The 14,675-nt window shown below is 40.4% G+C and overlaps 1 protein-coding gene across 2 annotated transcripts in view; it reads left to right on the forward strand.

The window, feature by feature from the left end:
• The first annotated feature begins 1,853 nt into the window (after positions 1-1,853).
• The window catches only part of far1 (fatty acyl CoA reductase 1), a 46,363-nt gene continuing 33,541 nt past the window's right edge, over positions 1,854-14,675 (forward strand). For both annotated transcript variants that reach the window (XM_033635865.2, XM_033635866.2), the window contains exon 1: positions 1,854-1,991. The gene's annotated coding sequence lies outside the window, so the exon portion shown is untranslated. The remainder of the gene's footprint in view (positions 1,992-14,675) is intronic.

The raw sequence follows: 14,675 nt of genomic DNA on the forward strand, positions 1-14,675 counted from the left end.
GGCTGCCAGGAGAAGCAGACTGGCCGTCAGATATTGTTTGTGGAAATTTGAAAATAAAGTTTGTCAAATTGACTTTTGTCTCTTCATTGTGCACACTTACATACGAAATAGGGTAACAGTCAGCTATTTTTGAATGTTAGCACTGATTTCTCACATTGGATGGTGAAATATTTGTAGTTTGAAAGGTCCGACCTAAATGAATAAAGGTCGTAGTTAACGAAGCATATGAATATTAATGAAGGAACGCCTACTGAGCGCAGCTTATTTTATTGATTGTTTGAACGTCGCGTGGTGGTCATTTTCGATTAAAGGCCAATGTCTCAGCGACGTCTTGGCAATGAGCAAACGCTCTCCCTGCTACGTCTTAACGATCTAAACTTGATACATCGGGCCAACGTCAGATGTATGTGTGCTATCTGGGTAGGCTAACTTTAGCTAACGTTAGCTAGAGATGTTAAAGATAACTTTATATTTCTTTCCAGCGAAGTGACAATATGTTGCCTCAAACACAATGTTGACTTACCTTAAAACAGATGTAGACATCTTATTCACGTTGAGTTGATGTTGTGGTCTAACGTTACCGCACAACTTTATCCAAAGCAGACACTTTTCTCTGTTGAGATGTGGTTTAGGAAAGGGTAAAAAATATACCCCGTCGCCCAGCCTCTCAGGATACCTTGTGTCGGAGTTGCATGTACCCCATACACACCATTTGATCATTTTTAAACTCCAAATCTCCGAAAAAGTTCATAAAACCGAACAAAACTGACTTTCTGTAATGCATTTCAATGAACGTCCAGGCAGAGAATGTCTGTATGAGTATAGGAATGGCTTTACGCACTGTGATTGGCTCATTGCGTTTGAGGGCGGGGCTTAGCCATAGGTCAGTACAGTGCGCCAGTAAACCCAGAACTCCGTTAGCGCTTTTAGCACTTTCGGTTCTCTCGTCTAAAAGTCAATACGTTTTTTGAATGGGATTTTGGTAAAATGCCTCAAATAAGGTCTGTGGTTAACAAAAGCTTAAGCGAGTTTCAGGTTTTGTGTTATGACATAAAACACGTCAGTAAATACCCTACTTGTGAATTTTGAAGCTTTTACGTGTCATAAAAAAGGCGGTTGCTAACAAGTTGCTCAATACGACTACAAACCCTGCTGGGGACATTAAACGTCATCACCCCCGAACAGGCGAGAGTGCTGGCAGTCTGCCATTACAGCTTCTTATTTAGCTTAAACAGTCCGTGGAGAAGTCATGTAGTCCGTTAAAGCCTAACATTAGCTTTTTATTTCTGGCAATCGCATTTAAGCTTCAAATGCGGTGTAAAAGGTATTTTCTGACATAATCCAAAACGCAATGCAAAAATCACATTCACTTTCTCTTCCGGGAACCAGCGCGATGCTAAACTTCCGGGTTTTGACGTCAACCCTGGTACACTCTATTGTGGGCCAGATTTGGCCCCCAGGCCATAAATTGATCATCACTGCACTAGACCTTTAAGTGTGCCAACTTTTAGCCTACAACAATTATAGCCACAAGCTTCTACTGGTCATACTTAACCACTGAGGCTGTAGTAGCAAAACCCCTTGAGTTTGTTGAACTGAGCAAAGGTGTGTTTTACAGATTCTGAATTAAAATTTAGATTTGTAAATGGAATAATGAGTTATTTATTTCTTCTCTTGGAAGCTGCACAGTCTGGCTGTAATGGGATGTTAACTCCTAAAATCTGTATTTACATTAGAGTTCCATGCCCACCCAGACAGAAGGTGCGTTTTAGTTCACCTGAAGCAGTCTCTATTGAGACGAAGTAAAATACTGAGGAGTGAGACCTCCTTTTCACCCTATCTGCGCCGGAGACCGCCGACCCGCTGACGTCACGGCGGTACATTTATCCGCCCAGGCTACTGGCTTCCTGCTGAGTCTCCACTCTGTCGCTGCTGCTCCGCTACACAACACACTCTCAACTTCAAGAACCGGGGAAACATCGACATTTCGGGTACGTAAAGCCTTCAAATTACGTCCACGAGCCGTGTGTGCCCTGTGCTCATTGAAGTGTGGCGCCCGTTGCCGCTTTTCAGAGCGCTAACTGGTTGTGTGACAGGCTGCACAACGTGTGACATCGTGTAGGAAGAGATGCACCAAGAGGAGGGAGGGCTGGCTCAACACTACTGTAGTGCTGGTGGAAGATATGCGCAGACATAGAAAGCAAGTTAGACTTTGTGGGCATTTACTCTATAGTCACATTTCCCCGCAGATACATACGTGTCATACACTCACCATTGCGACCCCCCCCCCCCCCCCCCCAATCCACCATGGGGCTCTAGTGCTAAACTAAAATCTTACAATAATTTTTTCTTCCCTACCATTGGCAGTTTGTTAAAGCACTTAAATGAGGAAGGTTGACTGCTCTGCCAGCACTTTTAATATAAGGCGCGGGCTCACTGAGCGGCCTCACTTTTAATTTACTCCCAGGCTTTACAGTAATCACATTAAAGGCTGTCAAAGCCAAATAGTCGATGTGGTTTTACTGTAAGCGGCGCCCACTGTGCAAATGGACGTTGAGTGGTGAGTGCTAATGATGTCAGACAGCTGTGTGGAATGAGAATCACGGGATCCGTTGCCTTCGCTTGGCCTGTTGGAGTCTTGTTTCAGTGTGTGTGTTTTACCTGCTCTGATATGTTGTCTCATGTAGCACGTCTGCTTTGCTCAGGTCCATCACGGTATCACTGTAAAGATACATGATGTCGCTTATTGCACAAATGTGCAGACAGTTTGGGGGTGAAAGGGGAAATGGTGCCCTCATCAGGTTTAATATACTAAGTTAGCGACTGTTCTTTACTTGTTGGTACATGGTGGTGGCTGGGGTGTGACTTGATTTATTTATTTTTTACCCTTCCCAAAGCCACAGATATTTTTCCTTGAGCCTCACTGAGTGACTCAGAAAATGCATGACCCCCCCTCCACCATAACTTAATTGTTAGATTTTTAAAACTTACCCTTTTGATGTTTGAAAGTTGAAGATGAAATCCTGGAGTTGAAAAAAGCCTTGGTGTTTCATAAGGCTGCCCCCTGATAGTTGACCAAATGTTAGTTGACCAGAAAGGTCATTAGTCGGCAAGATCTTATTGGTTGTTTAGATGCTGGAAAAAAAAGTGAAACTCTATTAGGAGTTGTGCTTTGTTGAAATAAATCAAAACCTGTAATGACTGGACCATGTGGGAATTTAATTTGAAAGGACAAACACAGGAAGAGGCCATGCTCAGCAGTCAGACAGGAGTCACATTAACAAAGCAGTCACAGATGACAGATATCTTTCCCTTCTTCTGTAAATATTCAGTCTGATAAATACGGAAAAGTTGATCGTTTTAGTGCACGGCTGCCTAAGCTTTAAATCTGTCCCATGGACGACAGGCCTACACACTTATAAACAGTGCCTATAAACAGCAACCTCAGATGCAACCTGCCGCCGCACTCTTGAAAGCTGGCACAAAAAAGGCTCAAGAGTAGCGCCCAGAACCCGACCTTGCGTCTTCCAGGCGGTTAAAGACGCAGCATGTGTTCGGCCCCTAATAAACTGGGCTGGTACCTGCAGTTATTCCACAGGCTAGTTGATAACACGTCGGGCAGGAAATCCAAAGTGTGGAATCATTTTGAGAAGGTGAAGGATGAACCCAAAGTGATATGTAAACTCTGCAGGCAAACATTTGCCTATCATTGGTTGACAACAAACATGACGCATCATCTGAAACATGTAAGTAGCTACATGCCCATTAGCCACTTAGCACAATCATTACTGCTTAGCCGACAGCGTCATTAACAGGCGGCTCACTCAGTGTGTGACGTGCACTTGTAGATAAAATACAGGCCGATATTAATGAAGGTTCATTAGTATGGTTTTGTATTTCTCTGTAATGTAGCACAGTGTTAACAGTGTTACTACAAACTACTGTTCTTCTCAGACCTTGAACTCCAACCAGTATGTTGCCCCGTCCAAAATATATTATTCAACAATTACATCAGTATCATAAACATGTCAACTAATGGCCCTAAATAACGACTTGGTTGACTAGGAAAATTCTAAGTCGGGGGCAGCCCTAGTGTTTAACACTTGTTGTGCCTGCTGGTTAGTTAGTGAAACTGTTTTGTTTTGCGCCAAATTTAAATGAGACCTAGAATGAAGTGATTTCGAGGAAACTACTAGAATATAATCACTTGCTTTTTCAGTCCATTAGATGAATTTTGCTGGGAAAAAAAAGTCTGAAATGAGATGAACAGACTGAAGACTTAATCTTATTAGATAAAACAGATGTTGACAAACTTTTCCTTTGGGGACATAATTTACAGTTGACAAAAAAGTAATAAATGGCAATACATTTTATCTCAATACTCAGCATATCACAATATCGCAATATATTGTATCCTGGATCCTCTGCTGATTTTCAAAAGAGAGACTTTGCAGACATTCCTCCATTAAAAACAAACAAAAACAAACTTTAAATTTCCAATTATAATAACAAAAGGCTTGTTTAACCAAAAGTAACCCTTCCATTTTCACTTCTTTGCTACTGACTACTTCTGACTAATAATTATAATAATAATTCTGTAAAATCATGATACTGTGAAACCACAATATTTTCTGAGACAATAATCATACAGTGAAAATCTCATACCATTGCAACCCTAGGCAGAAGCATTTCTGGTTATGATAAATGGTGTCATTTTGGCAATATTGAAAGAAAACATGCTGCAAGTGTTCTCTGAAAATCTGCGTTAAAATAAATACAAAATGCAATGATTTAAATTTGTATACTCCGCCCCTAAGCCCAAATAAAAAAACAGAAGAAGAAATTGTGAGTATCTGTTATGTATTTAACATTTTCCACATATATTTCTGATGGATTTTAACTTAAAATAGACTTTTGGAAGCAGTTGTGTTTCTGATTACACAGAGCTATTAATCATTAGTGCTTAAATGCTTCACAAACACATCCAGATCCCTAATACATATTACATTTATTTGAGACTGGTCTGTTCAGACAGGCACACTTTCCTTCTGCTGTTGGTGATCTTGTGACATTCCTTGCTTCTTGTTTAACTTGTGTGGGTGATTTGACTTGTAGCCTCAGACAAGTCCATACAAGCTACAAGCAAAGCTTGTCTATTGTTACATCACCATGAGCAGGAAGTTGGCATTTTGAATGGAATAAGGAAGGTAAGGCAAATTTATTTATATGGCACGTTTCATACCCAAAGTGCTTTACAGATTACAGGTTATTAGTTATGAACACTAGAAGCAAATGACAAAAACAATAAAAGCAAACAATCAAAAGCACATAGAATAAAAAAAAGAAAAGACAAATAGGAATTGATGTAAAAGAGAATTAATTATAAGCAGTGGTGAAAAGATAGGTCTTTAGCTTGGCTTTGAAAGGTCTCAACATTGTTTCTAACAGGAGTTATAAGCTGAGACTTTCTGGTCCTTGTTAAAATCTTTGCAGCTGGATAAGCTGAAGCAGTCTGATTGCTGTCTTAGACACACCTGTGAACAGTCCATTGCATCAGTCCAATCTGCTAGTGATTTAAAGAATGCTACTTGTTTTTCTAGATCCTGTTTTGACATCAAGTTCCAAAGTCTTGTGGTGTTTTTAGCTGGTTTTTGCAGACAGGTAAACCTCAGTCTCTGTGTTGCTGATGCATCCATCCATCACTGTGGTCTGATTAGGGTTGGGCAATAATAAGGTATCCCGCGGTATCTAAAAATCAGTACCAGTTTCATTACTGTCATAAAATAAAATCTGCCGCGCATAAAGGCCTATAGGGGCCTGATATAATATTAAATATAATTTATTTAATGCCTAAATAATGAGTGCTTGTCCAGCACCTATGTATGTGTGGTTGAGTTTTGAATTTAATACTATTACAATTTAAAACTAATGTAGGCTATAATGTTTCTCTTATAACTGCCCTTTACTGTTGTCGGGAGATGACATTTTGATAGTTTTTGGATGTGACGTCATCACGTGACAGCTCGGACGTGAGAAGAAAAAAAAATCACAGCTTCGCAACTTCTGCAAGCAGCAGCAGCAGGTCCAGTGGCCATCGGAGTGGAGGAGGGAGAAGTCCACCTGAACCATCCAGCACTACGGCCAAAGTTGTCAATCCGCTACGTGCCCTGATCCAGCTGGATAAAGTAAACATGCTGGTTTTTCTGGCGAAAAAAACCTTGAATAGTTTTGAAGCATAGGATGCTGCTATAGTTATCATTATACTTTGTTTTTATGTCATTTTCAATGAGGAGTAGCCTGTTCTGACGGACAGAAAAGTTCAGACTTGGAGAGGGTGAACTTTTCAAACTAAAGGTAGGCTCTAAAAATAAACCAACAAACACTATTTCCCGTTGCTTCTCAGGATAGGATTAAGTATTGGCCTATAAGTATTGGATGCTATAGGGCTGTGTTTTAATTTAATTGATTTGTGTCGATTACTGTACTGGAAGTGGACTGTAGCCCACAGACAATTTGTTGTTACTGTATTTCATTCTGTTTGGTTGACTGCTGCTGATATTTGCACTTTTTAAAATATTTGTAATATTTTAAAAGTTGTTAATGTTATACATGTTTTGTTGTTATTTTTACAGTATTCTTAGGCCTATGTAATGTTTGCTATTCTGTTTCTGAACGGTATAGGCGCAAGCCGACTCCCTCTGAGCCCTTTAAAGTGATTTTTAATTAGTCACGGTAATACCGTATACCCCACGAAAATGTGGGGAAGGTTTAACGGTAACAAAATTTGGATACCGCCCAACTCTAGGTCTGACATCGTGCCTTTGAGTCAATATATTTTATGTGCTGTGTAAATCCCTTTTCTATAGGAGTTCGATGGCTGTCGACAAAGGATAACCACAGTATAAGAGATGAAAACTATGTTTTGTTGGATTTGTTTGACACAATATTTAAGCGAATGTCTTTGTGATGAAGCTTTAAACACTTTGAAGGTTTTCCTGTTTGCCTGGCTTTTCACATTAGATGAACATGGATTGCTCCACTGAGACTAGGGATGCACCGAAATGAAAATCTGTGGCCGAAGCCGAATATTATTAAACACTTGGCCGAATACCGAGTACCGAATACCGAATGTCATTGTTTAGTTTTTCATTAGTTTTTGCAGATGAACCCCCTCCAGATTAGTGTTGTCACGGTACCAAAATTGGGACCCACTGTGCGATACCAATGAAAATACCATGGTTCTGAGCAGTATCACGATACCACAACGAAAATGAGGCAGATGTGCCTTTTGTCATTTATAAAAAGATAAATCACTTTTCTATAATACATCAATGATATTTCAATGGAATAAATGACTTATTGACTTATTCATACTTCAAAAACAGCATCAATGAGTGATTAACATAGGGGGGATCAAAATAAAATAAAATAATTAAAATAAGAATCAACCAGCCACCCTCCTTCCCTGACAAGTAAAGAACAGTCCCTTCATAAGTAAAGAACAGTCCCTAAAGTGCGGTGAGGTTTGTGGACCGTGAACGGCTCGTTTCTCCTCTGACACGTCACATACCTGTGTTCGGCTGGCTCAGCTGTTCAGGTACTTTTGGGCAGTCATGACACCAAGAAGAGGATATTATTGGAACCGACTTCTCCGTCGCCGGGTAAGCTGATGGCCGCCGTATTTGACAGGAATACATACTGTCTGTGTCTGTGACCCCGTTCAACCCACAATCGGTGGGATTCGCTTTTTGTTTCTGCTGCTGGTTGAAATCTGTAGGCTGCTCGCACAGCGTGCTGAATGATTTAAGCCTATTTTGCTCGCTCAAAACTATTTTTAGTCGCAAATGCGAGTGTGGTGACGGACGGATTGCCACACTGCCGACATTTTATTCCGCCCGTCACCGCACGCCGTTTGATTGCGTTATCAAAACGCAGCTATTATTCGGCCTTGCTTTTAACTTATTCCACCGAATACCGAATGTGTGTTTTTTTGCAATATTCGGCCGAATATATTTGGTTACCAAATATTCGGTGCATCCCTAACTGAGACTGTTTTTAAAGGGATAGTTGAGATTATTTTGAAGTGGGGTTGTATGGGGTACTTATTTATAGACAGTGTATAACATACAGTAGATGTCAGTTGGCACACCCCCAGTTTGGAGAAGCAGGCGTCCGTGTTGAACTACAGCCTGTTTCTCCAAACTGGAGTCATGTGGACTGATATCTGCCGTTCGTAACACACTGACTATGGATAAGTACCCCATACAACCCCACTTTAAAAAAATGGGAACTATCCCTTTAAAATTTCATCTGTCTGTAAACTATTAACCTCAGCCACAGGTGCCCAGTTTAAGCGTTCTAATGCATCTGATCAATTATTCAAAATGAAGATGTGGCATCAGGGATCAATTTGCTGCCTGTCTGTCTGACTGTAAGCTACAGTAGGTCTGTCTGTTTTTAGACATGATCAAAGGCCACAGCAGGTCCTGGCTGGGCTCAGGCCTAAGATTACTGAGTGTTCTGTTTATTAACATGTAGACAAGATTTTAGTTTTCCGTTCTTGGCTGATGAGCTTTCAAGGACGTGCATATAGGAAAGTGCCAGGTTCTCTGTTCAGGGAATGCTGCTTTTACCTGTTTGTCCCAGTTCTGCATTGTTCACTCTGACATACACATGACTACAGTGACATAAAGGGGACAGTAGCTTGGTGTAGCAAGAATTCTTTTTCAGAACTTCTTAAAGACAAAATCCAGAAGTTTCCCTCTTTGTTTAGTTCATGAACACATCCTGTTTGTTTTCTCAAATAAGGAGCCTTGATTTGTAGACAAGGCAGCAGGAGGAAACATGAGCCTTGTCAGTACATGCAGTGTTACCTTAGTGGCTTGCAGTAGTTCTTGAAGCCAGCAAAATGTGTTGTCAACCCTCAGCTGTATTGAGGTTTGGATCTGCAGGCTTTTTGTCACTCTAGACTGATTTCTGGCATTTGGCTGGTCCAGCGCTCGTTCTAAACATGCCTGTTTGGAACGGGCTGATTGCTTGGCCTGTGGAATTGCTTGCAGTTTTCTTGAGAACTGCTCGCATGAACAACTTCACTCCTGACCAGGGTCGGCCCTGGCAGATCTCATCTGGACTGCAAAATGTGGGAGCAGAGTAAGATGCGGAGGAAAAGGGGTTGTATTGTATAGACCCTTATTCAATCATGGGTGTGTTTTGGGTGTAACATGAATTCAACCAGTCAGTGTGTCATTTCCCATTCCCTTTAAAAGCCAGGTGCACTTGCATCTGGTGCTCTGCTATTTGCATGGCTGATTCAGCAAATTAAAGAAGCAAGTAGTTTTCTGCTGAGAGTAATGCCGTTAGAGCAGTAATGTCACTGCAGTAAATATCCTGGGACATTTAAGCAGCAAAACTAAACATTGTAGTTATAAACCTTGACAGAGAAGACGGAGCTTAACTCACACTGCTGCCTAAATGTGCACAGTGTTTCTCTTAATGGGGAGTCGGACTGCAGCTCTGCTCTCTGCTACGTTCACATTTTACAAAATGTCATTAATATTTTCCTCATTACTTAGGTATTATTTCACCCAGCTGCAACCCATCCATGTGTCACTGTGTGTAACAAGCAGAGTGGTATTCAAACACATTCATCATGAAAAAAGAAAATAAACATCATGTAATGCAACAGTCTGGACAAATAATGAGCAAACAGTACAAATTTGAGATAATTTCTAATGAAGACAGTGCAATAACCTGCTGAATGCTCAATGCGTAACATGCTTAGGTGCCAAGATCACATGTGCAAAATCAGGCTACTGCATCTCAGGCTGTGCAAACAAAAGAGACTTTGTGTCTTTTTGTCCTCTGAGCAGGAACTCTGTATCTACAGCCTGAAGGCAGGAGCTTAAACTCCTTTTGCAGGGGGTGATCAGGACAGTTCAATATGGCCTGGGCCTTCCCCAGGACCTGCCTATAGTATAGGTCAGATGACTCACCACTATAACTCTGTTGGCCACTCTGACAAGCTGGCCAAGCCTATTTTTTTACTGGCCAGATTTAGGTTCCCAAACCATGCCAAATACTGCATCACTCTGACTTTAGACCAGGTTTTTGTTGGTCAATGGGGCAGTCTTTTTCTGCTGCCTTAAAATAGCAATACACAAACAATGAGCCTGACCATAGCTTATTGTGGGACCTACATGCCCATTGGCGCACAGATGGGCATAAGTACTCCTTACACAACGTGGACGCTGGCTGTGAAAATGACCATTGCGTTGGTCTGAGACGAGAAATGACAGTTGTGCTACGCTGCGTGTCGCTTTGTGCCAGGTGTAAGATAGCGCCCCATGTCTTTTTAATAAATGTAGTGTAATGATGAATGATGGTGAGACAGACAGTGTGAAACAGTTTTTGCCTTTGCAAAGTAAACCTGTGGTTAATAGCACAGCAGTAGCAGTATTGCCTGCTGAGAGGCGGCTTCCTGTTTTTATCTGTGTTCTTAACATTAAAAGTAACATTACTCCTTCTTCCTTTTCATTCGATGCTGATGCACTGTTGATGTTATCACTGCTGCAGCTAGCAGAATTTTGCATGGCTTTGGCATTATCAACGGTAACAGTTTTATTTTAGAAATGAAGAAGAGTTTGGTAGTTACGTTAGTATATCCAGCAGCAAAAGTGACCTGCAGTATATAAGCTCTGGTCACTTGTTTAATCATAGTTTCTTAATATTGAATGGGTTGTTTGTCCAAATTGCACCAGCAATACACCTGCCATGTGTGAAGTAGATTTGGTAGAATGGGTCTCAAGATATGTGAAGAACACACGGACAGAAAGAAACTGCTTGCTTTATAGAAAATGTTTTTTCTTAGGTGTGCCTCTCATACACAGACAGAAAATATGCACGGTGCCAAAATATAAATATTAGAAAGGTTTTAGTCACACAACCATAAAACTGCATACAAGTCCTGACATAAGAAAAAAAAACTTTATTTGGTGTGTACTCATTACTAGGGGTGGGAATCACCAGCGGATCCACAATACAATATTATCATGATACTAAAGCTCCGATACAATATTATTGTGATTTTAAATATGCTAGGATATGCTGAGTATTGCAATAAAATATATTGATATTTGTTACCTTTTTTCGACTGTAAATTATGTCCTCAAAGGAAAACTTTGTCTACATCTGTTTATCTAATTAGATTAAGTTTTCAGTCTGGCATAGTCTGTGCAAGGGCTGGGTGATATGGAGAATGTCAAATATCACAATATATTTTACCTTGATATTGATATTGCGATGATATTGTAGGATTGGCTCTTGATGCTTCCACAAACTATTAACAGAGTGAGATTTTTAAATAATGATGGAACAGGCTAGCAAGTTCAGAAAATTACATCACTTTAGCTCAATGCAGCCTTTTAAACTAGCAAAAGACAAGACATATGATAATAATATAATATTGATTTGCTGCCCAGCACTAGTTTGTGTAAGACACAATAATTGACATTGAGCTGTCTCATGTTTGTACTTAGAGTATGTCTGTCAGGATGTGCAGGACAGCACTCATCCTGACTTTACACACTTTCTCTGGCTCGTGCTTGCATCCAGTGACTGATAGTTGCACCAGTTGTGGCCTAACAGTGTTCAAGTGGTGTTGTTAAACAAGAATACAAGAACCAGAGGTTCTGTTCTGAATATGCAGCACCGCAGCTTGAATCTCCCCATATGCAATTAACTCGCTATCTCTACTTTAAGCAGCCCGAGTCGGGGATGAGCAAGGATTATAAAACAAACACCCCCAGATAGGGGTGCTCTGATCCATCGGCCAGCAATTGTTATCAGCCAACATTCATCCTAAACAGTGAGAAGGCCGAGAAGACACCAAACATGCGAGACAATTTCTCTCCATGCCGCTAAAATAGCTTCCCTAGTCTGACGCTTCTGACAAACTATAGCTCACACTAAACGTCCAGCTCACTTGCCTGTCCCAAGTGCAGACACTCCGTCTGTCTCTCCTCACTTGCTACATACACACAGCACTGCACACTTCTGTAGAAGTTTTGTCCTGTATTGTGTCCACATGACTCACAAAGCATCTCTATACAGCATATGGGGTATAGGAAGCATTTTCATAAGTGTAATTTGACACACTACAACTGTGTACAAATATGTGTCTAAAACCCTTCTTGTGTCAGCGGTCAGGCTAAATATCTTCCAGCAGCCCATAATAAAACACACTTCAGCACTGCTGTCGTAAAAAATCCAGGGGGAGACACTGCTAGTGTTTCTAGAGGGCATGTGACAGACTATAAAACAAACTAAAGAAGTTTCAGTGGTCTGATGAGACCAAAGTTAATTTCTTGATTATCATACTTAACACTGTGTTTGGTTTAAGTTAAACATTAAGCAGAACGGCACCATCTCCAGGGCTCCAGGCTCACTAATAAATAGACAATTCAGAAATAAGAATGTGCTGGTTTATCTAAAAGAAACAGTCACAAACTCTTAGCTACTTTGCTCTGAAGTTTGGTGGTGTTCACTGGGAAAATATCTGAACTTATTTATGTTAGCTATTTGGATATAAAGTGATGTCAGAGTGCACAAATGTGGGACTTAAATTTTGTCTCTCTTCCAAATTGATACAGTAAAAGTGCTTGATTTTGTTTTTCCAGCAACCTAAAATCAAAGAATAAAGTATTTTCCTTCACCATGTAGTGGGATTTTTTTTCATTTATAAAGGACACAGGTAACATGTTTTATAATTCCTGTCAATATAATTCAGTTTATTTTATTTCCATCTCTGTATTCACATTGGTCGCACCTTATTTTGAAAAACAGACTTAGTCACATGCATATCCTGGGCCATTTCAATGCATTTACAGGTTAGTATATGGAATGTATATGAAATCGGTGGCAACTGGTTTGAACATGGAGATGCGAGTGACCGCTAGCTTGACGCACAAACATTAGATGCTGCCTTTGGACCATCCATGAAGCGCAGCAGTAGGGCCGCATGATGTCAGGAAAACGTGATATACAATAAGGTTGTTGAATATTGTGATGACCAGCCATAGCTTTCATTTTGAGTAAATCAACATATTTTGGAAAACAAATAATTTATGTAAGAGGCAGATATGAAAATTTTGATGGTATAGGCTAATGTTAAGCTACTTTGGTTTTCATTGGTTATAGTTTATCTCTAGGGTTATTATTTTATTATAGCAATGCTATTGGAAATAGGCCTTGTGTGTAAGCCTTACCATCACTCATTCAGCTTAAGTGTGTCTGTGTGTGTGTGTGTGTGTCTGTGTGTGTGTGTGTGTGTGTGTGTGTGTGTGTGTAGCAAGCCACTGAGTACCAGGTCACTCTTATGTGGTCTTTTGCTGTGATGATGTCCCTTGCGTTGTTGTGCACACACGCTGTAACTTTGCCCTCAAGCACCCACTCCTCAACTGCGTCCTTTAACTTTCCTTTAACACATGATGGACAATTACTCAAGAATGTGGTTGGTATTGTATGATAGACATTTTTACCTTTGACATGTAGCTTTGAATGAGGGTTTGCATCATCCTTGGGACAGTGGGATCGTGTTTGTCTGGACACCTGCATGTAATCCCATACTGTAGTCATATTGTCACAAAACTGCTCTCATTAGACACATTTTAAAAATGTTGACACTAGATTTCTTGTGAGTTACTGTTTTACATTCTGATGTGTGAGCACATTGAGAAGATTCCTTCAAGTGTGGAGTTTGGCCGTAGTTGGGGTCTGACAGGCATTCAGCTGGAGCTGGCCACTTGGCACAGGGTGTGATGCAGCAAACTACATCTGCAGCATTAGCCAGAGTGTAGTGCATTGTATCACAGCAGCATATTCTAATAATGTCCTCTTTCATTCAGAGTTCGTGTTTTCAGTGCTATTTAACATGTTTGATATGCTGCTGCTGCGTAGGAAGAAAAGCTCTGTATGAAATAATAATTCACTGAAAGTGTTATAACCCTTTATTTGAATTGAAGATGTATTTAGCCTGGTGGCAATAAGGCGTGTTTGCTTTCAACGTTCTGTCAGCCATGCTCCTCACATAAGCTGATAAGTTGGTCAGAAATGGGAACTGAGAAATGTAGTTATTCTATCCAAGGTACTTGTTCTCAAAATCACAAGAACGACGGCTTAAGTATGAACTTAACCCCTGACTTCCAACCTCCAGTTTATGATTACGAGCCAAGTTAACACTGCACATTCAGTACTGTGGTGTACTCCTAAGCCTCACTACATGCAAAGCAGAATAACTGGTTTAACTGTAACTACATGAGGAGTGATGCTGTTAAAGCTCAAACAAGAACAACAGATTGTTCAGTTTTCCATCAGCGCTGGCTCCCAGCCGGACATTACAACATTTCCACCTGACTACTCTCTTACTATTTTAAGTACTTGTAGGTAACTTGTTTTTTTAACTCTATCTTTTGACCAAACGATTTTTTTTTTAATTTATTTATTTATTTTTTTTTTTGAAACATGAAACTTTTTTCACTTGGTCAGATTGATTTGGAGAGAATGAGACCTTTGCAGGTGAACACTTGTCATTCAATAGCTTAAACTACTCGGGAAAATCACCTCAAACCATTTGGAGATGCATTTGGAATTATCCATGCACTGTGTAGTCCATAATTAAG

The sequence above is a fragment of the Epinephelus lanceolatus genome, chromosome 5, assembly GCF_041903045.1.
Source record: "Epinephelus lanceolatus isolate andai-2023 chromosome 5, ASM4190304v1, whole genome shotgun sequence".
NCBI lineage: Eukaryota > Metazoa > Chordata > Actinopteri > Perciformes > Serranidae > Epinephelus > Epinephelus lanceolatus.